Source organism: Jaculus jaculus, chromosome X (genome assembly GCF_020740685.1).
Source record: "Jaculus jaculus isolate mJacJac1 chromosome X, mJacJac1.mat.Y.cur, whole genome shotgun sequence".
Taxonomy (NCBI): Eukaryota; Metazoa; Chordata; class Mammalia; order Rodentia; family Dipodidae; genus Jaculus; species Jaculus jaculus.
The window spans coordinates 18897198-18920052 of NC_059125.1; the positions used below are offsets into that span (position 1 = coordinate 18897198).

The window sequence follows — 22855 nt, forward strand, 5'->3', positions numbered from 1 at the left end:
ATACCTGATTTGACACCTCCTGTTTTACATCATAGTGTTCTTTCACAATCCATATACCTTATACTTCTCTCTTCTTCCATATTAGTAACAAAATGAAATGCCTTTCAGTCTTATTCTACCCAGCTTGCTAGGCCATCATGAGTTTGATAGAGACTCATTATAGGTCTCAAAACATTTAGGTAATATTGCTAATAGCACTAACTATACAAGTACCTAAATTGTAATAAAGGCTGACATAATAGGAGGGGGAGTAAAAAATGATAACCTAAAGTCCTTCATTTGGAATATCATGTCCTCAAAAAATTCATTGTTGGAAATCATTAAAAAGTTAATTTAAAAATTTAAATAGCATGCAACTATAAATTTAGGGAACAATATGGTAATCGAACAAAGTATTTAATTCCCAATAATATTGTTGTTTCTTGAGATTAGTCTTTATTATTACAGTATTCATAGATAAATGATATACATAGGGCTGGGGAGATGGCTCAGTGCTTAAAGGCTCTTGCTCTGTGAGCCTGCTGAACCAAGTTTGATCCCTGCACCCACTCAAAGCAGCACACAAAGTGGCACAAGCCTCAATAATCTCAACATGCCCAAGGGAATAGGTGACATTGCCAGAAGAATCTAAAAGTTCACAGGCCAGCTAGAGGGTCATTCCTAGTGGCACAACATCAAGAAAGTCTGTGTCAAAGTACATTAAAAGAGAGAACCAACACCCGAAGTTGTCCTCTGAGCTCCACAGACTGACATGTATGTCCATGTGCATGAACACACATGTGTGTAAACACACAAATTTAAAAATATAAGTTAATTTAAAGATATAAGCAAACTTTCTATAATGTGAACTGTGGATTATAAGTTAAAAAAAGGATAGGTTTGGTTTTGTTTTTGCTCTCTCATGCTGAAAAAAGAAAACAGCATTCCCTTGATCTGAGTATTTTAATCCTATGACTTGATAACAAGCATTTTGCTTACTAAGTCCAGCATGATCAAAAGAGGAGTTCTATTATTTTTTGTGCTGACTCTTATTTCTCTAAGGTAAAATATGTGTTTTTCTTTTGAACTTGTACTCTATGTTTAACAAATAAGGACATAACTCAGAATTGAATTATGCACGTTGATTTGAGATTTTTTCTTCAAGGTCAAGACCCTGTTTCACAAGAAATTTTATTTTTTCCAATGCAGCTGACATTCACTTCCACCAGCTGAAAGACAAACTTGTCTAATAAAGCTTTCAGATTCAATTTGTTGGCTGTATACAGCTTGAAGAATCTCTGGAGGTCACTCACAGCATGTGCTCCAACCCCAACAGGGAGAAGTAATGAAAAACTTCCGGTTAAAAAGCTGACACTACCCCTTCTAGCTGCCTTGGATGTGAATATAATAAGCAAGTTTATAGGCACAAATGTCTATGATTCTGAGGATTTCCATCTTGATCTCTGACTCCAAGAAATGTTTGAATGCATGCAATGTGTCTATTATCAGGATGAATAAGTGTTTCATTTTGAGTGTATTGACGAAACTGCACTTTAGCAACAAAGATCTGAGGAAAAACAAGCAAAACAACATTGCCACTCCTTGTTTAATTTTATTAGAGGGGACACTACAGTTTGGGTTTATTGCTTGATTCCAGCAATTCTTAGGCAGATAACTGATATTTGCAAATATAATGCCTGCTTTTGTTTCAGTTATTCTCCTGGCTTTTGCAGTGACCTAAACATACCTACTACCTTTTTAGAGCTAACATGCATCCATGCTTTGCTTTACAGCAGACATTTGGAAAAAAATATTCTTTGAAAATTCTTTGTGCATTGTAATCTCACAACCTCCTTATGATACAGATGCCATAGTATTTTGACTTGTTTATAATAGGTAGAGACCAAAGCATAGAGAGAATGACCATTTCCAGGACACCCATCTTTATAAATTTCATGCCTGTCTTTGACTTTTATGATAAACATATTGGAGACCTAATATGTTTATGGTCACAAATTCTATAAACACAGGTTCCATGCAACACTGAATCAATTATGCTACATTATTCATGCTATTGTATATATTTTTAATGTTCAACAACAGTACTTTCCTCTTCTTCCTCCACATATGCTTCCCTGTTTTATCTTCCTTCCTTCCTTCCTTTCCTCAATATCCAAATCTTAAAGTTATGTGGGTAGCTTTAGTTCTCAAATTGTAGTTCACTTAAAGATTAGTACTAACCTTATTGGAATGGAAGTGATTTCAGTAAAAAGAAATGTGTATTTTCTTTCTTTTATTATGTGTTTATTTATTTATTTTTCATCCTCTGGAAGATAAGAGGCCATCTGTACAGAAAAAGACACTGAGATGTTAGGTCTGATTCTCCCACAGTGTTACTATTTAGCTTTATTTTCCCTCTTTTATATCTGTCAGTCAGTACAGCAGCTGAGTATAAACAGTAGATCTGGAAATGACTACAAGTTGCCATATCCCAGCACCCTGCTACAATGTAAAAGTCATTTAAGGAAATATATTTAAACAGATTTTCCTTTACTTTCTTCTTAAATGACCCCACAACCCCGTTAATGAATTGCTTTTGTGTGTATGTGTTCAAACTTGATTTTCAAAAAAAAAAAAAATCCTCTGGTGTTTTCATTGTTATGTAATGAGGATGGATATGTGGGAGTCATTGTCTATCACAGTATCAACATTGCCTTGGACTTCATGTGGTCAAATAGACAAATGAGCAATCTATTATTATTGTCTTTTGGAAAGTTCCTCCAATATATATTTATATCACCCCTGGCCTCTTTTCTCCAATTTCAAGTAGTCAGCTGTCCTACTCTTTTCATTCTTTTTTTTTTAATTTTTATTAGCATTTTTCATGATTATAAAAAAAAAAAATCCCATGGTAATTCCCTCCCGCCCACACTTTCCCCTTTGAAATTCCATTCTCCGTCATATTACCTCCCCATCACAATCATTGTGCTTACATATATACAATATCAACCTATTAAATACCCTCCTCCCTTCCTTTCTCTTTCCTTTTATGTCTCCTTTTTAACTTACTGGCCTCTACTACTAAGTATTTTCATTCTCATGCAGAAGCCCAATCATCTGTAGCTAGTATCTACATATGAGAGAGAACATGTGGTGCTTGGCTTTCTGGGCCTGTGTTACCTCACTTAGTATAATCCTTTCCAGGTCCATCCATTTTTCTGCAAATTTCATAACTTATTTTTTCTTTTCATTCTTCATATGGTTACTTTTTAGGATTTCACTTGATTAAGGAACTATATTCTAAAAATATGAAAAGTCACTTCTATGGACATGAAAAGAGACAACATTAGCTATAGTGTTAAAGTATATTAAAATGGACATTGTTGAAGGAGTGGTGCATGTTGAGTTTGTTGAGTGTCTCTATGGTGCCCCAACAATGGGCCACGTTTGCTTGAATGTGCCATCATTTGGATGAGAAGATGCAGCCTCCTGGCAAGCTTGCTGCAATGGCATCAGTAAAACTTCAAGGATTACATAAACCAGGGTACCACCAGCTGAGTGACTGTGGAGATTATGTTGTCATAATGAACACAAGATGCATTGCATTTTCTGAAAACAAATGGGAACAAAAAGTATACTTGTCACATACTGGCCACCCAGGTGGATTTAGACACGTCACAGCTGCTCAGCTTCACCTAAAGGACTCGGTGGCTGTTGTCAAGTTTGCTGTTTATTCCATGCGGCCCAAAACCCTGCACAGAAGAACCATGATGCAGCGGCTGTACCTCTTCCCAGACAAGGACATAAGACGGTCTTAAGAATTTAGTGGAAGCACTTTCTCAGCCACAGAAAGTACCTAGATGTCTAGATGAGTACACCCAGGAAGAAACAGAGGCTTTCCCAAGAGTGTGGTCTCCACCTGGAGCTTATCGGCTGTAGGAGAATGGGAGTAACATAAAACAGTAGTGAGGTGACAAGCTTCTTCCTGGTGAACTCCTCTGACAAGACAGTGAAGGACTGTCTCAGATCACTACAGAGAATGTTTTGGGAGGACTCATCCTTGGTGGGAAATCTCAATAGAACCTCTTATTTTAAAGAAATGTCTCATTATACAACCAGTTTTGAATTCTATGAATGTTAATATAAAACTATTTACTTAGCTAAAATATGGATATTGTTGACCTCTACACTAGCTGATGTCACATTTAAGCATGCACTAGACTGGAATGCATTTTTCTCAACTAGATAAAGGCAAATCATTCTCAGAAAAGTCAATGTGAGAGAGGCAACGAGTACAAGTGGATCGAGATATATGAGTGGGGAGACCTGAGGTCAGTAATAAGCCATGCCAAGGGGCACATACTCAAGGAGTAAAGGAGGGATGGTAGAATCACTAAATATTTGAGAATGTTGGTCAAACTGCCACTTGAATATTAGTGGAAGCAGTGATAATTTTAACTAGTGAAACAGGGTCTGGAGAGATTGCTCAGTAGTTAAGGGGCTTGACCTGAGTTCAATTCTCCAATAACCATGTAAAGCCAGACACACAAAGTGACACATGCATCTGGAGTTTATTTGCAGTGGTAGAGGCCTTGGTGCCCTGGTGAGCCCATTTCTCTCTCTCACTCTCTCTCTCCTCTCTGTCTCTTTTTGTTTGCAAATAAAATAAAAAAATATGAGATAAGTAAAATAAGTGAAATTTGTATAATCAATAATAATATAATTCTTTATATATTCCTACTATTGCCTATTTTGATTACAAAAATAACCCCCCAAAAAGGTTTGTCATTTTGCTGCCATTCAAGAAACGGAAGAAGAGACTCAAGACAGAAAATTTTCACTTCCTATTTCTACTCCATTGTTCTTATAACTACATTACTGGCAATTGGAATTTATTCACCAAATCATAGCACATTGCAATGAGGTGATTCCTTTTGAAGACTGGAAGGTAAAATTTGAGGTGAATGAAAAAATTCCATTTTAATGAGAAACTTATTAATTTATAAATTCACTATTTCAATAAATAATATTTTAGTAAAATAAATTCTTCCAAGAGTAGGCTTTTTTGTATTATTTTTGTTTTGTTTTTATGTACTATGAATATATAGCTTATTCTGTAAAGAGCCATATAGCAAAAGACATGAATCTTCATGCCTGGCTACACCTTCAGTTAAAAAAATCTAAAGGGTAAGACAGATTTGTTCTACAAAGTGAAGTTTGTGTGTGCCTATTTTAAATAAATACTCACTAATGGATTTTTATTATCTAGTAAAGGGAGTGTAGACTATGAAATATATTTCAGTTATATATGTATGTATGTATGTGTGTGTGTTTCTAGGCAGTGTTTTGCTCTAGCCTAGACTGATTTGGATTTAACTATATAGTCTCAGGATGGCTTTGTAGTCACAGCAATCCTCCTACCACAGCTTCCTAAGTGTTTGTATTAAAGGTGTATGCCAGTATGTCTAGCACATTTTCAGTATCACTTTCCTCATGGAGAAAAATATTTTTAATCTGCAGTAATTTTAATGCTAACTTTTCAATCTGATATTTAGGTATACCTATATAGAAGTAATCATGTCTATATCATGTGGATTTTGATTACTGTTAATAATTGTAAGAGGTACTAATGTTACACATCATATATGGGTTTTCTTTCAACTTTATGCTTAGCATACTTCCACAAAGGTAGAATAGGTTGGCTTTTAAATTATGAACTAGCTGTAAAGAGATAAAGTATGTAGTCAGAAGCAGCAGAAGTCATAACCATCAGTGGAATGAGAAGTCATTTCCAATGCAGGCTATCACTGATGGGGGAGTTCCTTCCCCAACTGTGACTTACCCATAATTTGACAGTACATTAGTTTGACAAAGTACTGAGGCTTACTCTATATATCCTGCTGTGTGTAAGATGGGATACAATTTTGATCAAGGTAAACATGATTCCAGACATGCATGGAGTGAGAAAATTAAGTAATTACATGTGGCAAGTACTAAAATCACTATGGAAGAATCATGGGTAATCAACTAAAATAATGCAGTATGCTATAACAGAGGAATATCAGGAATGTTTTCTGGAAAACTAGAGCTTAGAAGTTGAGATTTGAACAGCTAGTCTGTATACCTAGGCAAATAAATAATGTGAGAGTATTTGGGGCAGAAAACACAGTGAAAGTAAGAAAAATAATAATAATAATGAAGGAAAGGCAAGGAAGAGCCTGATACTTCCTGTGCAATAGCAGTCTGGGTGAAGTGTTGAGATGGGATTGGAAGTGGTTGAGGAAGGATATGCCAAAGTGGGAATACTTGAGGTTGAAAGTGCACTTGTGTTCTTGAATGTCTTTGTAAATCACAATAGCAGAACCAATTTTATTTGTGGGACTAATGAAAGAGTCTAGTGACATGGTAGTATTTGGGAATTAAAAGGGTTGTTCTGACTAATCAGTAGAGAATGGGCTGGATAAGAGGAACAATGAAGGCTGTCATAGTAGTTCAGGCAAGCTAAGAAAATTATAGAATGGAGACAAAGTGGACAGATTTAAGAGATGCAAGACATGGGAACAAGAGGGCCTTATAACTGACTTAGCCTATATGGGGAGCTATAAAGAACTCAAATACCCAAGTACTTAGCTTGAAAAGCTGGGTGGGTGGTAAGAGAAATTACTAAAATATACACTATATTAACACTTATGGGAACTACCAGTTCAGTTTCAAACATATTGGTTTTGAGATGTTTGTAACATCAGAAGTCAGGAGAGGGGTTTAGGTTAAAAATATGGTTGCCTGAATTATCAGCATATAAGGTAAAGTCTAACTGGGTATTTAGCTATCTACCCTACAGCTCCACTTAGATGTCTGAAAAATAAATTCATCTTCCTCTGTCACCAAATTTCTGAATGTTCTCTTTAATGGCACCCCCGTCAACTTTATGTAGCTTCACTCATCCACTAACAAAAATACTTTAACATTTTCTCATGTTATTCTTGGATATTAATCATTATGTTCACTTGATTTTCCCTTCCAAATTCTTCAGAGATGATTGCTTACCTCTAGGTTTATCTTTTTTTAATCTATATATTTTATTTATTATTTATTAATTTGAGAGAGATAAAGAGAGGGAGAGATACAGAAATAAGCAGGTAGAGAGAAAGAGGGAGTGAGCATGCTAGGGCCTCTAGCCACTGCATACAAACTCCAGATGCATGCACCATCTTGTGTATCTGGCTTACGTGGGTGCTGGGGAGACAAACCTGAGTCCTTTCGTTTTCCAGGCAAGCTCTTTAACCTCTAAGCTGTCTCTCTTTCCAGCCCTAGGTTTATCCTTTCAATCGTTGATCATCACTTTCTTAACTGCTTTACTGGGAATTTATTAGGATGGCCACAGTCCTTATTTGTCTTGGGGAAGACATGGCTTATTATGTATATGTGTGTCCAAGAGGATGATAGTGACACATTTTGCTCTATTAATTTTCATACAGTCTCACTATGCTGCTCAAGCTGGCATTAAACTGATGATCCTCCTGTCTCATCCTCCCAAATACTTGGGTCACAGGTATTTACCATAACAGAAGGCTTCAATTCACTCTTAATAGTAATGAGAATTTTTTGTTAAATATAAGCCCACTCTAAACTAATCACTACATAGTCATTCCTTCTTTACTATACAGTGTAGTTGTATGATCCTTACAAACTGTAAAGTTGGTGGCAGAACTTTTAAAAACATTCCATGGCTTTCTCATTGTTTTCCAAATGTTTAATTTTTAAAATATTTTATTGTTTATTTGCAGGCAGAATGACAGATGGGGGGAGGGATGGAAACACCAGGGCCTCCAGCCAATGCAAAGGAATTCCAGATACCAGTACCACTTTATACATCTGGCTGTACATGGGTATTGGGTAATCAAACCCTGGTCATTAGGCTTTGCAGAAAAGTACCTTAACCATTTAATCAGCTCCCCAGCTTCTCAAAATATATAATAAATAAATCATAAAATTATAATATAATAATAACAATAAATAAATAAATAAATAATTTGGCTCACATTTTGCGTCAGTCTTCGAACCTAGACTAACCTAATCTAGATAATTGCTCAATGATATGTGCAGAGATTTCTATGGTGATCAGGAATTTCTTCAAATTGACAATCAAGATTAACATAATTTTCATTCTTACTTGACTGTGAGCTTCTTGAGAACATACTTGGGACCATTATCATCTAGTTGCTGAGACAAAATACTCAACCAGAAGCAGCTGATTGTGGTTTTGAGGGAAATTTTCACTGAGGGAAAAAAGCATGACTGACCTGAGCAGTAAGCATGGGTGCAATCATTTCAGAAGAAAGGATGCAACAAGAGTGAGCTAGCAGGGCTGGAGTATGAAATCTCGAGGCCCACCCCAGCAACACATCTCCTCCAGCAAGTCTCCACCTCCCAAAGTCATAATCAGCTGAGGATAAATATGAGTCTTAATCACAACACATGGGCCTATGGAGGACAATTTACATTCAAACAACCACAATATTCTTCCTCCTTTGTCCCCAAAAACTTTACGTGATTGTCATTGACAAATGAAAACTAAATATTTTTTGTTTATTTATTTATTTATTTAAGAGTAACAGACACAGAGAGAAAGACAGATAGAGGGAGAGAGAGAGAATGGGCATGCCAGGGCCTCTGGCCACTACAAACGAACTCCAGATGCGTGCGCCCCCTTATGCATCTGGCTAAAGTGGGTCCTAGAGAATCGAGTCTCAAACCAGGGTCCTTAGGCTTCACAGGCAAGCACTTAACAGCTAAGCCATCCCTCCAGCCCCCCCCAAACTAAATATTTCAATATCTAAATATTTGTTGTATAATGTGATGATTTTACACATATACACATTATTAAAGTAAAATTATTAGCATACCTATTATGACAAACAATTAGCATTGTATAAGGGACATGAGAATACTCAATAACTAGTCTTTTAATAAGTTTTAAGTACATAGTACACTAAAATTAATTATAATCCTAATGCTTGTTGAGTCATTGATAGCTCAAATTGAATTAGGAAGTCACAATTAGAAATCCGAGTATTATAAAGTAGACCCTGTAGTGACATAGACTAATTGCAGGCAGTATTTGTACAGAAAAGGAATGCTTGAGCCAGTGGCTCATCTTTCAGATCTAAATAACTGTGTATAAGAAGAGAAGGGAGGGCTGGAAAGATGGTTCAACGCTTAAGGTACTTGCTTGCGAAGCATATGGAGCCAGGTTTGATTCTCCAGTGCCCATTTAAAGCCATATGTACAAGGTGGAGCTTGTGTTTAGATTTCATTTGTAGTGCCTAGAGGCCCTAACCCACCCATTCTCTTTCTACATACATCTGCACTCCTCTCTCTGATCAATAAATAATTTATTTAGCAAAAAGAGTAGAAAAGCAAAGTTGAGTGTGAGCCCTGATGGTGAGAGTGAAGACATGAACTGAAATGAAACAGAAATATGTTAAGTTACTTTCTAGTTGGAGAGACAATGTTAGCTTGAGGACCTAAAGAAACTTAAGAGGGATCAAATGTCTTTTCAAACCTCCATATTGTGCTAAGGGCTAGAATGCAATAGACTCTAGCGTAATTTACACCTGTCTCAATTTTCACTTGGCTCTAGTTTTTATTGCTGTTACCATTTTCTGAAATTAGTTTTAAATTATAATTATTTTTTCTTTATTTCCTCCACCATTGTCATATAAATTCCATGATGTCACTAGTCATTTCCCATTGACCACTCTTCCCAGCATCAACATTATGAGACCAAGCTTCATGAAAGTAGGTTTTAAAAATGGTTCTCAATCCAGTAATCCAGGTGTCAGCTGTGTGGTAATGCCATCTTCTTTTTTTCTTTTCTGTTAGTTCATATCATATGGAGCTCATGAACTTTCAGTTTTACAACTTGTTTCTATCCTGCCTGTTGTGGATCCATCTATCTACTTTTCTCAGGTCTCTTTTCTATATGTCACTCACCTCTGCCCTACTATAAATTATACTCGAATCAGCACTTTTAATTGACTTGGATATCAGTACATTGAATGGCAACTTCATAAAGTGAACTTGAACATCCTGCTAGCTAGCTCACTGTTTGCTTTGAAACACCCCCCCACACACACACATGAAATAACAACAACGAAACCCATAGAACAAAAAGTGAGCATCAGTCATATTCATCTTGCCTTATTTTCTAGACTCAAATGTGTGTGTGTGTGTGTGTGTGTGTGTGTGTGTTTTAATAGAAGGAAGTTTTGAAGTGTTTTATCATTAAACCCAATTTTAATTATTATGTACTTGGAATGTAAGAGCCATCAAGTGCATTTTCAATATATTAGAATCCTTAATAGTTCTACCTGTATGAAAAAGCAAAGAGAGAGAGAGAGAGAGAGAGAGAGAGAAAGAGAGAGAAATAGTGATGCAGTAGTTGAAATTTCCAATTTAGAGTATTTCTTTGGAACTTACCATGTCACATTTGTCTCCAGCTCACCTTAATATACTCTTTGTTTGCTTAAAAAATTATTCGCTTCCAATTCTTCCCACCAAAAAATACTTTTGATTCTTTATCTTTCAAGGATACATGTTCTTTCTCACCTTGATTGGTTCACTGTCTAATTTTTTATTTCCTTTGTTATACTGTATGTCAGAAAGGATACATCCCTCCAAATCCTCTAATATATTTCTCTACCAGTTTTTATTTTTCTTTTACATATACTCTTAAGAAATTTATCAGCTTTTTGTTGTTTGTTTTTAGTTTCTATATTGGATTTCTTACTTTTAACTTTTTTTGTGTTTGGACTAAATAGATTAAACCAGGCAATTCCATTTTCTATGCAGATTTTACCAACTTCTATTGATAATTTTCATATATTAATATAAGTTTCTTGATCATATTCTCCTCCTATTACCTTCTTTTGTCCCCTTTCTATAGTCTTTCTTCCAGTGCATCCCTTCTTTCCAACTACTCCCTCATCTACTTTGATACCTTTTTACCCCCTTCCTCCACTATCCATGACAAAATTCTGATAGGCCAAAGTGTGCAAGTCCTGCACAGGTAGTGATAGGTGCTGTGAAGCCATAAATGCAATGGCCACCTCATGTCCACAAGACAATATTTCAAAGTACTCCCTCATGTCTTATCTTTCCCTTACACCAGCTCCTGAGTTTTGGAGGGCATGGTCTTTTAGGGAAAGTTACACTAATTTTCTCTTGTGCTTGGTATGGTTCTATAATCTCACCTTAATTGTTTTTTTTTTAATTTATTTATTTGAGAGCGACAGACACAGAGAGAAAGACAGATAGAGGGAGAGAGAGAGAATGGGCGCGCCAGGGCTTCCAGCCTCTGCAAATGAACTCCAGACGCGTGCGCCCCCTTGTGCATCTGGCTAACATGGGACCTGTGGAACCGAGCCTCGAACTGGGGTCCTTAGGCTTCACAGGCAAGCGCTTAACCACTAAGCCATCTCTCCAGCCCCCTTAATTGTTTTTAATTCTCTGTATGAAACGTCACTTACTCCTTTTCCATTTAAATTGTGTGCACCACCTTGTGCACACATGCAACCTTGCACGCTTGCATCACCTCATGTGTCTGGATTATGTGGGACATGCAGTTTCGAACATGGGTCCGTAGGTTTCACAGGAAAGGGCTTTACCTGCTACGTCATCTCTCCATCCATATCTTAGTTTTCGAAATTGCATCATCTCTTGTTTTGACTTAACTGTGAATATCCTCAATGATGTAATTTTTCAATTGCTTCTTTTCCTATCTAGTTGATCTTTTGTCTCAGCCATCCCTCTAAATGTTCTTACCACATGCTATCTGCATCTTTATTCTCTCACTCTCTCTCTCTCTCAATGTATGTTTCTGTTCAGATGTGTTTGTATGCATGCATGTGGGGGCTAGAGGACAACCTTAGATGTTGTTGCATAGAAACTCTGTTCACCATTTATGTGACAGGGTCTGTCACTGGCCAAGTAGACTAGACTGACTAGGCAGCAAGCACTCTGAGCCTCCTATCACTACCTCCCCTGTGCTCAGATTACAGACACATGCCACCAGCAACTGGCATACTGGGAATTAAACTCATGTCCTCAAGCTTATTAAACAAGCATTTTACTAACTCAGCACTCACCCCAATCTGCATCTTTTTTAAAAAAAAATATACTGGTTTAATTGAGATATAAATAACACTGATTATAATTAATTCCTTTAACTTGTGAACTTGCTTGAAGTTTATTATTGTTTAATTTTCCATTATCCCCTTGCCTTAATTCCCGTTACTCTGGAGGCCCTCCTCAGTGGGGTCATAGTAATCATTGTGGGAAGATGAAGAGCTCAGTCAGTTCCTATGACTGTTCATTGAGCCTCGCTGGCCTGCTGGCAGTCTGATTTCATGTTGAGCTATTTGTGTCTGTGAATTTCTGCTTTCATAGGTTTTGATTATTCTAAGTGTCTGTCACCATCAATTTGGGGCTGGCTGTCAGGCTAGCAGTAGGAACAGTATTCATGACATTACTTCTATAATTTCCCCTGGGTCCTGGTAGATGTTGTATAGGTGGAAAGTATCACAGTGGACAGTTGGCTATCATCTTGTCTTATTGATGGATCTAGACTCTCCTTCATTTTCTCTGCCAACTTTTTATGATCACTATCCTGGAAGATTGGTTATTTTCCATGTTGTACATTTCTTTTCAAATTTTCTTCAAAGTTTTATTGTAATAAAATATATAGCAGAAATTTTATCATATTCATTCATATTTAATAACCTTTTAAAGCATATTTATTTATTTATATGAGAGAGATAGAGGCAGAGAAACTCACAGAGAGAGGAAGAGAGAGAAGGACAGGGCTTCTAGCCACTAAAAATGAATTCCTGACACCTGCGCCACCTTGTGCATTTGGCTTTACCTGGGAACTGGGGAATTTAACCCGGGTCCTTAAGCTTTGCAGACAAGCACTTTAACTGCTGAGCTATCTCTCCAGCCCAACACACATAATTTTCATTTCAGTTCATTGTATTAGAGAATACATAAGATAAAATCCACTGAAACTAAGCTTCAGACTCAAAATTTTACCTGCTAACCCACTGTTATGTATATGTGCAAGGTGGATATCACTCCTGGTCTTTTAGAAGCCTATTCATCTTTTTCAAATCTCCCTTTCAGTGCCTCATACTAACTATGACTGGCACTTTTAAACTTCATTAATAGTAAGCCCTCCTCTCAGTCTTCTAAGCAAAATGACCCTGGAGTTTCTTCTAGCTCATTCAGCACCACCGTTTTGGTTTTGTCATTCATTCAAATATTATAAGCCTCTTCATTGGTTTCTGTGTTTCTATCAATCAGTCTTGCTCACTGAAAATACACTTTTTAACATGCCCATTATATTATCATTGTTCTCGGGAATAAAAAGATTAATTCCTCAATGTAGCATAGAAAATCTTTTCTAATTTGTTAGCTGTTATTGTTTCCTACACCCATACATTTATATTAATACAAATAATACTAAGCTATTTCTAGGCCCTCAATCATTGATTGTTGCTTTTTTATTTTAATATATGCTGTTCCCTTTGTTAGATTCTGATTTATTGTCATTAACAGTTTGGCAAACTCATCTTTAAAATGTAGACTAATTTTATTCATGTGAGCACTTTGTTATCTAATTAATTCCCAAAGAAAATTCAAGTACATTTTCTATTATTTTCATTGTTCTGATTATTCCTCTGTCAGAATAGACTTCCCTACTAGTTATACTCAAAGATCCTGAGTGTGAACAGCAAATGAAGCAATATGTTTTAATGTTAAAATGAAAGAACTCCCTCTCTCTCTCTCTCTCTCTCTCTCTCTCTGTGTGTGTGTGTGTGTGTGTGTGTGTGTGTGTGTGTGTGAATGTATGTGTTTATATGGTTTATATGTGTGTTAGTATGTCATATGCCACAGAACACATGTATGTGTTATGGAATTCATAGGCCAAATATTGTGGATTAGACCTCATCTTCATTACCTTTTAGGGAAGATCTTCCTTTCTTTACTGTTTGATTCTCCAGGCTAGCTGGCTTGCAAACTTCAAGCAGATTCTTTGGTCTTCATTTCTTTTCTCACCATAAGTGTGCTAGGATTATAGATACCCAATACAGCATCCAGCTTTGACATGAGTTCTGGGGTTCCAAACTCAAGAACTCACACTTTATCCATTGAGCCATTTCTCCAGCCCTCAATGGAAAAAAAAAAAAAAAAAAAACTTCTTGCAAGAAAAGATTAAGACGGGCTGGAGAGATGGCTTAGTGGTTAAGCGCTTGCCTGTGAAGCCTAAGTACCCCAGTTCGAGGCTCAGTTCCCCAGGTCCCACGTTAGCCAGATGCACAAGGGGGCGCACGCATCTGGAGTTCATTTGCAGAGGCTGGAAGCCCTGGCGTGCCCATTCTCTCTCTCTCCCTCTATCTGTCTTTCTCTCTGTGTCTGTCTCTCTCAAATAAATAAATAAAAAATGAACAAAAAAATTTTAAAAAAAGAAAAGATTAAGAGGTTTTTGATTAAAAATGATAACAGTGCTAATATTCTTTCCGTGACTACCTATGTAATTTTCCCTGAGTTGCAGGAACTGTGAGATAGATAAATGACTTGTCCAGTGGTAAGCTGTCTCTTCTTGTCATTTTGATATTTTTGGGTCTTCCTAATATTTGCCATCTGTCAAAAGGGTATCCTCTAAATAAAAGTGTGATCAGTATTAATGGAAGGACTTAAGCATACACACTTAGAAGGCTGCTTGATAGGTTTGGAATCTCTGTTTAGTCAAAGGACAGAGGAAACTTCCCTCTCTGCCCTATGACCTAGGTTCTATTTCCTAGTATCCACATAAGCCAGGTACAAAAAAGCTAGCCAATGCATCTGGAGTTTATCTGCAGTGGTTAGAGGACCTAGTGCACCCATTCTCTCTCTAGATATGCTTCTCTCTGTCTCTCTGTCTCTCTCTCTCTCTCTCTCTCTCTCTCTCTCTCTCAATGTCTCTCTTCCTAATAAATAAAATAAAATAAAACATAACCTAAATAAATCTCTTCTTCATGAGGTATCCAGCCTCAGCTATCCTGTTAGAGTGACACAAAATAAACTATGACAATGCCCCTTGTACATCATTAGTGTATGCATTATGTGAATGTGTGTGTGTCCGTGTGTGTCCGTGTGTGTGTGTGTGTGTGTGTGTATCAACAACTCAACTAATGATAATAGACTATGGCCATAAGCTGATTGTCTTATAGTTTAAGTTTCTACACCAAAGTAAATGAGGTGAGATTATTCTGAATGGCTTAGAATCTAAGCTTTAGATAAATATAAATTTATATCTATGTATGGAAATTCAGTACATAGAAATTGAATAGAATTTTACTGCACTACAATGCATAATTGCAATATTCACTGTTAGCATAATGTTGGTCCCTAAAAATAGTCAGTTAATATTTGTTCAATGGGCCTATGAAAAGATAGCTTTACCTACAAGCTATTTATTTGTTAGATAATAAAAAAAAAATGTTTACCTAATCTTGTATCAGTTATCAATTACCCTGGGAGGCATTTTCCAAATCAATGTCTTGTCTTTCTTTAAACTTTGACTTGATCATTCTTGGTTTAGATTAACAGGCATTAGTAAAAACCTATAGACATTTTGTAAATGATTGACTTAACAAGATTTATTGAAATGTATATAGCTCAGCTAAGAAAACAAGAAGCTAACCCATTGTGATATTGCTATGGAAAACGATGATTTCGCGCTGCTATTATGCTTTTGGTATACACTTTATTTTTTTGAATTTTCACCAAAAGAGATTATCTGAACATCCTATAAGTTTAATTTTGTAAAACAAAGAACCACGCATGATAGAAATGATTTTAAAACATCTTAACTACCATATAACATATGAAAGAGCCAAATCAGAAGTTGGTAATTTAATCAATCAGTGAAGCATTGCTGAAAAATTTAGACCAAGCACCTTAATTATTGAAGTATTTTTAGTGGCTGCTTAATGATAATATCAAATTATTTCTTATACTGGCAAGTAGACAAGCCATTCCCCGGCATCCACTTTTCAACATTCAGTGTTCCTCTCAATCATCTAGCTCACAGCTCCAGGAATGTTTCATGGCAACTCAGCAATAAAATAGTATATTGATACTGGATCCCGAATTTTGAGATAGTTTATCTTCCAGAAAGGATATGAATAGAGCAATAATTCCAAGTAGAGTGTGCTTTATTAATGAAGCCCACAATCAATTTTAACACCATTTCCTTTATCCTAGTTGTAGTCTATACCAGCCTAACTGTGTTAGCCTCAGATCCTGCAAAGTCAGATTTCTTTTTTTCTTTCAAACAATTGTATTTTCAGGAATCTTGTATTTATCCTATCCCAATATAACTATACAGAGTAACCTTACAAAATGCTGGGTAATACAAAGGCACATAGTTTTCTTGTCTTACTAAGTATGTTCAGATTTAATGAAAATAAGAATAAGTTGATTATATGTTTCTACAAAGGCCTGAGAAATAAAAGAAATGTATTGATAAAATCAGCAATTTCATTACCATGTCCCTTTACCCAATTAGTAGTTTTTCAATGACAATATTCGATAAAAGCCATTCTGTTAAATGCAGACTATGAATGTCACAAGAAAAAATCTTGCTCATACTTGCAAGATAAGTTACATGAAAAAGTGTGTGTTAATTAGTAATGGTAGAACTTTTATTTAAAACTATATTGTGCTTTGAAATTTTTCCATAAATGCACATAATTGAAATTATTTATTAGACTACATAAAAAGTTAACAATTAATGGTTCTGTCTTTTTGTAAAATTTCAGGAAGTAGTAAAGCATTGTCCTAAGATAAATAACTCATAGAAGTTTATAGGAGTACAGCTGGAGAGATAAGACATTTGCCTGTGAAGGCTAAGAACTCAGGTTAGGTTCCCCAGAACTGATTTAAGCCAGATGTGCATGGTGGCACAGGCATCTGAAGTTCATTTGCAGTGGATGGAGGACCTGGCTTTCCCATTCTCTCTCTTTTTTATAAAATATAAATAAATACATTTTTTAGGCTCTACTTTTTTTAAATTTATTTTTATTGGTCATGGACATACTTAGTTTGTAAACAATACATGTTGGTACTATCCTTTCCTTCATCCCTGCCCCTTTTCCAAAGGGGTCCCTCCTCGTAGTTGATGCAGGTCATCCCTATTGGTATTGTGGGTCATACAAGGTGGACCAATAGTCTGTTATGGAGGAGAGACAATGTCTCTGTGCATAATGTCTCAACTTGTGGCTCTAACAATTTTTCTGCCCCTCTTCCACAAAATTCCCTGAGCCATGTTGGGTGCATTTTAAGTCTCCTTCAGTGATAGGCTCTTAGGAGCCTCTGGATCTCTGCTTTGGTATGTGCTGAGTGTCCTCAATGTCTTTGTCCTTCCCCCTTCTGCTGATATCAGGTTCACTGAGAAAGCAGAACTCTTGCTCATTCTCCCAATTCCTCTGTGGTTTCAGATGGGGCCAGAGGAAGTGTGATGGGTCATTAATATCCTGAGGTCTCATTCCGATGTGAAAAACAGAAGCAGATATTCTCCAATGGAGAGTGAAGTCAGCACAGGTTCAGTGTGATAACTATTAATAATTTAGATAATTTAATGAGTACAGATCCTCTTATAGCCCAAGATTAGTGGGAGCTTGATATTGTAAAGCAAAATTATTATCTGGATATAATTCTGACATTTTTCCCAGTTCTAGATATGGATTACTTTCCACTGAGAGGATCTTTTAGCCAATCCAAGAGCAGCTAGTAACCCACCATGGCTGGGTGCCACTATTGCACTTATGTGAGCACCATATCACATTGTTTACTTCTGATTAGCTTAGACCTTGAGTTACTCAGACTGATATTGGCCACTTTCCTCCAGTAGCTCATGTAGAAGGGCTAACTGTCTGGTAACTGGCTCTCTTCCAGATTCCAGCCTGGTCTCTCCATGCTCCATGCCAACAACATATGGTGTCTTCAGCAGTAGGATCTTACCATTAACCTTTGGTTGGTTTTCAAGTGTAGTGACTGAAGTCAGTCTTGTTTGAGGAGACCTTGTAAGTTCCTCTGATCAACAGTTCATTGTGGATGTTATCCACATCCTGGTACTGGGACTTGCAGGCCAATGACAAGGGGGGTGGCAGGGGGGAAGGAATAAAAGAAATAGTACAGAAATTTAAGGTTAGGCTTCATCACACCCTCCCCAGGGCCCCAGGGCACCAAGGTCCTGCCATTCAGGTGATCCCCCTAAGGTCCTGTTGAGGTTTCAACCTTTTAGTCTATCTGTCAGGATATAGGATTCTATGGTACCAATGCAATTTGGGTTCAGTTTTGTGCCCCCCACTTTGTCCCTCCACCTACCTTCTCTATTGTCCAGGCCTCCAGATGCCTATCAGGTATTTAAACAACTTGAGCTAATCCAGGTTAGGAACAATACATGAGTGAGACCATAGGACAATTATCTTTCTGTAATTGTGTGATTTTGCTGAGTATGATCTATTCCAAGTTCGACCATTTTCCTATAAATTTTGCTGCCATATACTCTCTTTCTTTTTCATAAATGAAGAAAAATATTTTTGTAAAAAAAAATAAAATGATGGAGACTGGGCTGGAGAGATGGCTTAGCGGTTAAGTGCTTGCCTGTGAAGCCTCAGGTCCCCAGTTCGAGGCTCGGTTCCCCAGGTCCCACGTTAGCCAGATACACAAGGGGGCGCACGCATCTGGAGTTCGTTTGCAGAGGCTGGAAGCTCTGGCATGCCCATTCTCTCTCTCTCCCTCTATCTGTCTTTCTCTCTGTGTCTGTCGCTCTCAAATAAATAAATAAATAAAAAATAAAAATAAAATAAAATAAAATGATGGAGACTACTTTGTCAGGATCCATGATATGTAGTAATTTCCCACTGGGTGACTGAGTGGTTGTAATGACACAAACCAACATTTTTGTTGTTTGCAAAGAATCATAGAAATACCCATTGAGAATATGAAGGAATGATTAACTTTATGTAAACAATTCAATATAAAATTTACAATGTCAAGAGGTAACATATTTTTAACATTTAGTATTGTAAATTCCACAATTTGTATGGAAAATGTCTCTTCAAGATACAGTTTTCAATTTGTTTCTTATATACTCAGAAGTAGAATTCTTGAATAACATGGTAATTCCACATTCAGTGCTTGGAAGAAACACTACCAATGCACAAGTTTGAATTTCTCCATATTCCCACCAATAGTTATTTTATGCAAATAGTTGATATTTTATTGTGGTTTTGGTTTGCATTTCTCTGATATTTAGTAATGGTAATAAGCTTTAAGGTGAATTTTGCTCATTTGCATATCTTCTTTGTAGAACTCTCTATTCACGTTCTTTGCCCATTTTAAAATCAGGTGTTTTTTATGAATTCATTTTTAATTTTATATCTCATGGATTTTTAAAATAAAGATGGTTCACAACCATTTGTAATTTTAATAGACATTAGACTTGGGAAAGAATTTATTTTGCATAAATTTGCTTCCTACTATACAATTTTATAGTAATTATGCTCTCTCTGTCTATATTAGAATGATATACTAAGGAATGAATGGGGACAAAGACAATCATTACTATACTGGTCAGAGTTCAATATAATATTTTTTTTAATTTATTTTAGAGAAAGAGAGAGAATGAGACATTACAGAGAGAAAAAGAGAGGTAATGGGTGTGCCAGGGCCTCTAGCCACTGCAAATGAACTCCAGACACATGTGCCACCTTGTACATTTTTCTTATGTGGGTACTGGAGAATTGAATCTGGATCCTTAGGCTTTGTAAGCAAGTGCCTTAACTGCTAAGCTCTCTCCAGTCCCAACACAATATTGTTAAAACAGTACAAAGCAATCTAAGCCTTTAGAATATTATTGTTTTATTTTTATAATACACAATTGCTTATCTGTCTTAATCTTCTGGATGTATCTCTAACATTGAAACATATATATATATATGGCTACTTGGGGTTAAGGGGTGGCTTATCTCCCTATTCTAGCTGCCTTCTGAAAAAGAAAAACAGACTCTATATAGGAAACTGAGGTCAGCATATGTTCAATGGGATATGGTGAGATTTAGGTGGGTGTAGCCACTCTTTTGACTAAAGACTAGTGGGATCTTATTGTTAGAGTCCATGATTTTGGTCTCCATAGAATATGACATGTGTGTAGAATACATGGTGATTAATATATTGTTTTTAATTCTAATCATTATAACAGCATCAAATATTTGTTGGGATCCTATTATATACCAAACATTGAAGGTTTTATGTAAGAATACCATTCTAATATTTTCTTAAGGAGCTTATCATCATATGTTCTAGGTGAAAATTGTAAGAATATGGCACACATTAAGGGTTATAATTTAATGCATAAAAACCTTAAAATGTTGCTACTTATTTCAATAATTCTCAAGATAAAATACAGCACATATGAATAAGTACAAGACTCATTTAGACTGACTTTAATTTAGAAATATTTGTCAAGATCTATCTGCAATATTTTTCTACTATTTAGATAGAAGGAACTCTATTAGAAATAAAAATAAACCAAAGACAGAAATAATTCTTTAAAAACACAGTTTGTTTAATGAAATATGCAACAAAACACCATATTTCACTTCTTAGTTAGAGGAGTTTAGAAATAAGTACAAAATTTAAAGTATTTGGGAAGGCAGTCAAGTATTAAATGAATAAAACTTTGAGTATCTGCATTTTAGATTCTGCTGTGGATTGGCCCATTTTTTATGTGCACAAGTAGATTCGATTAGTAGTGGTTATCCATCCATGTGGTGGGTGAACTGATACAAACTGGAAATAAATGGAATATAAGGTATCCAAGCTGTGTAAGGTGGTGTGTCTTAGGAGTGCAGATACTGGGGAGGCTGAGGTCAGAGCACCATTGGACCCAGGAGCTCAAACCCAGCCTGGGCAATACAATGAGACCCTGTCTCATAAACAAAACAACGAACAAATAAACAGATTATAAAATACCCATTTAAGTTTGTAAATAGTTTTCATTTTTCTATAAGTTGCTTGTAATGGCTAAAGAAGTCTAAATCAGTCATTACAAGTATTTACTTGTACAGTGTAATATATATAAAATATATATGTAGGGGCTGCAAGATGGTTCAGCATTTAAAGTTACTTGCTTGTGAAGCCTGCTGCCCCAGGTTCATTTCCCAAGCCATCCACATTAGCTAGATGGGAAAAAAAATGTAGTGCAAATGTTTGGTGATTTTTTTCTCTTTCTTATTCATGTTATTATTACTATTATTAATTAAAAAGTTGTATGGACACATCATATGTTGCTACCATCATTTCCATCCTTCTTGCCCTCATTCTAATGAGGGTCCTCCTCAGTGGGATTACTGCTATTCCCCTGGAGTTGTGGGTTATGAGACATGAAAGCATAGTCAGTCATTGTAAACGGGGTTGGGGGGCGCAATGCCTCTAGATATTCTCTTCCACTCTGTAGCTCTTACAATCTTTCTGCCCCCTCTTCCACGAAATTCTCTTAGCTGTGGTGGGTGTGTTTTAGGTCTGTTTTAGTGTTGTGCTTTCAGAAGCTTCTAGATTTTAGCTTTGGTACGTTTTGAGTATCCCCATTGTCAGTCTGAAGGACCCTGGTGCTGGTTGACAGGCTTGCTATTGAAGGGGTGGCTTATCTCCCTATTCTAGCTGCCTTCTGAAAAAGAAAAACAAACTCTCTATAGGAGACTGAGGTCAGCATAGGTTCAATGGGATATGGTGAGATTTAGGTGGGTGTAGCCACTCTTTTGGCTAAAGACTAGTGGGATCTTATTGTTAGAGTCCATGATTTTGGTCTCCATAGAATCTGACTCCATTACCAGTTCCAGCTAAGAGATCCTTTCCACTAAGTGGATCTCTTAGCCAATCAGAGAACCATTGTTTACTCACCTAGGCTAGGTGCCACTAATGAATAGGCATGTCCATCTTGTCAGGCTGGTTGCTTTTGTATAGTAGTGACCCTTGTTGGCACACACTGTTGTTGGCCATTTTCCCTCAGTAGCTCATATAGTACTTTCCAGCACTATATGTGCAGACAGCTGGGGACTGGCTTCTTTCCAGATTCTTTTTTTAAATTTATTTATTTTTAATTTGAGAGTGACAGACACAGAGAGAAAGACAGAGGGAGAGAGAGAGAATGGGCGCGCCAGGGCTTCCAGCCTCTGCAAACGAACTCCAGATGCGTGTGCCCCCTTGTGCATCTGGCTAACGTGGGACCTGGGGAACCGAGCCTCGAACCGGGGTCCTTAGGCTTCACAGGCAAGCGCTTAACCGCTACGCCATCTCTCCAGCCCTTCTTTCCAGATTCTATTGCATCTATCAATGTTCTGTGTCAGCAGCATGTGGTATCTTTGGCAATAGGGTCTTATGCTTTACCTCAGCTGGGTAATCATCTGCTTTGATAGAAGCCTGTCTTATTTGGGGGACCTCACTGTGGATTGTGTCTGATTTCTGGTACTGGGACATACAAGCCAGAATCAAATGCTTTAGGGTTAGGCTTCATCTCAACCTCTCCAGGGTTCTTCTTACCCGACAATCCCTGAATACTCCTCTTGAGGGTTATATCATTTAGTTGACCACTGAGGGCAATGTTTTTCCTTGCACGCACCCTCCAACTCAAAGGAACCCACAACTAATTCTTTAATTCAGAAATTTTAAGGTTTTAAAATTTTGGTAGAACAGTAGAAGATATCCTATAGTGAGAATTTTTCACTGTTTTCTTGCTGATTAATCCAAGTGATTATATGGACTTTAT

General features: G+C 36.7%; 1 protein-coding gene and 1 pseudogene across 1 annotated transcript in view; both read left to right on the plus strand.

The window, feature by feature from the left end:
- Window positions 1-22855, plus strand: part of Dmd (dystrophin) — a 2157654-nt gene that overhangs the window by 1410153 nt on the left and 724646 nt on the right. The gene's annotated exons all lie outside the window — the stretch shown is intronic.
- On the plus strand, window positions 3402-3918 carry LOC105944438 (annotated as a pseudogene).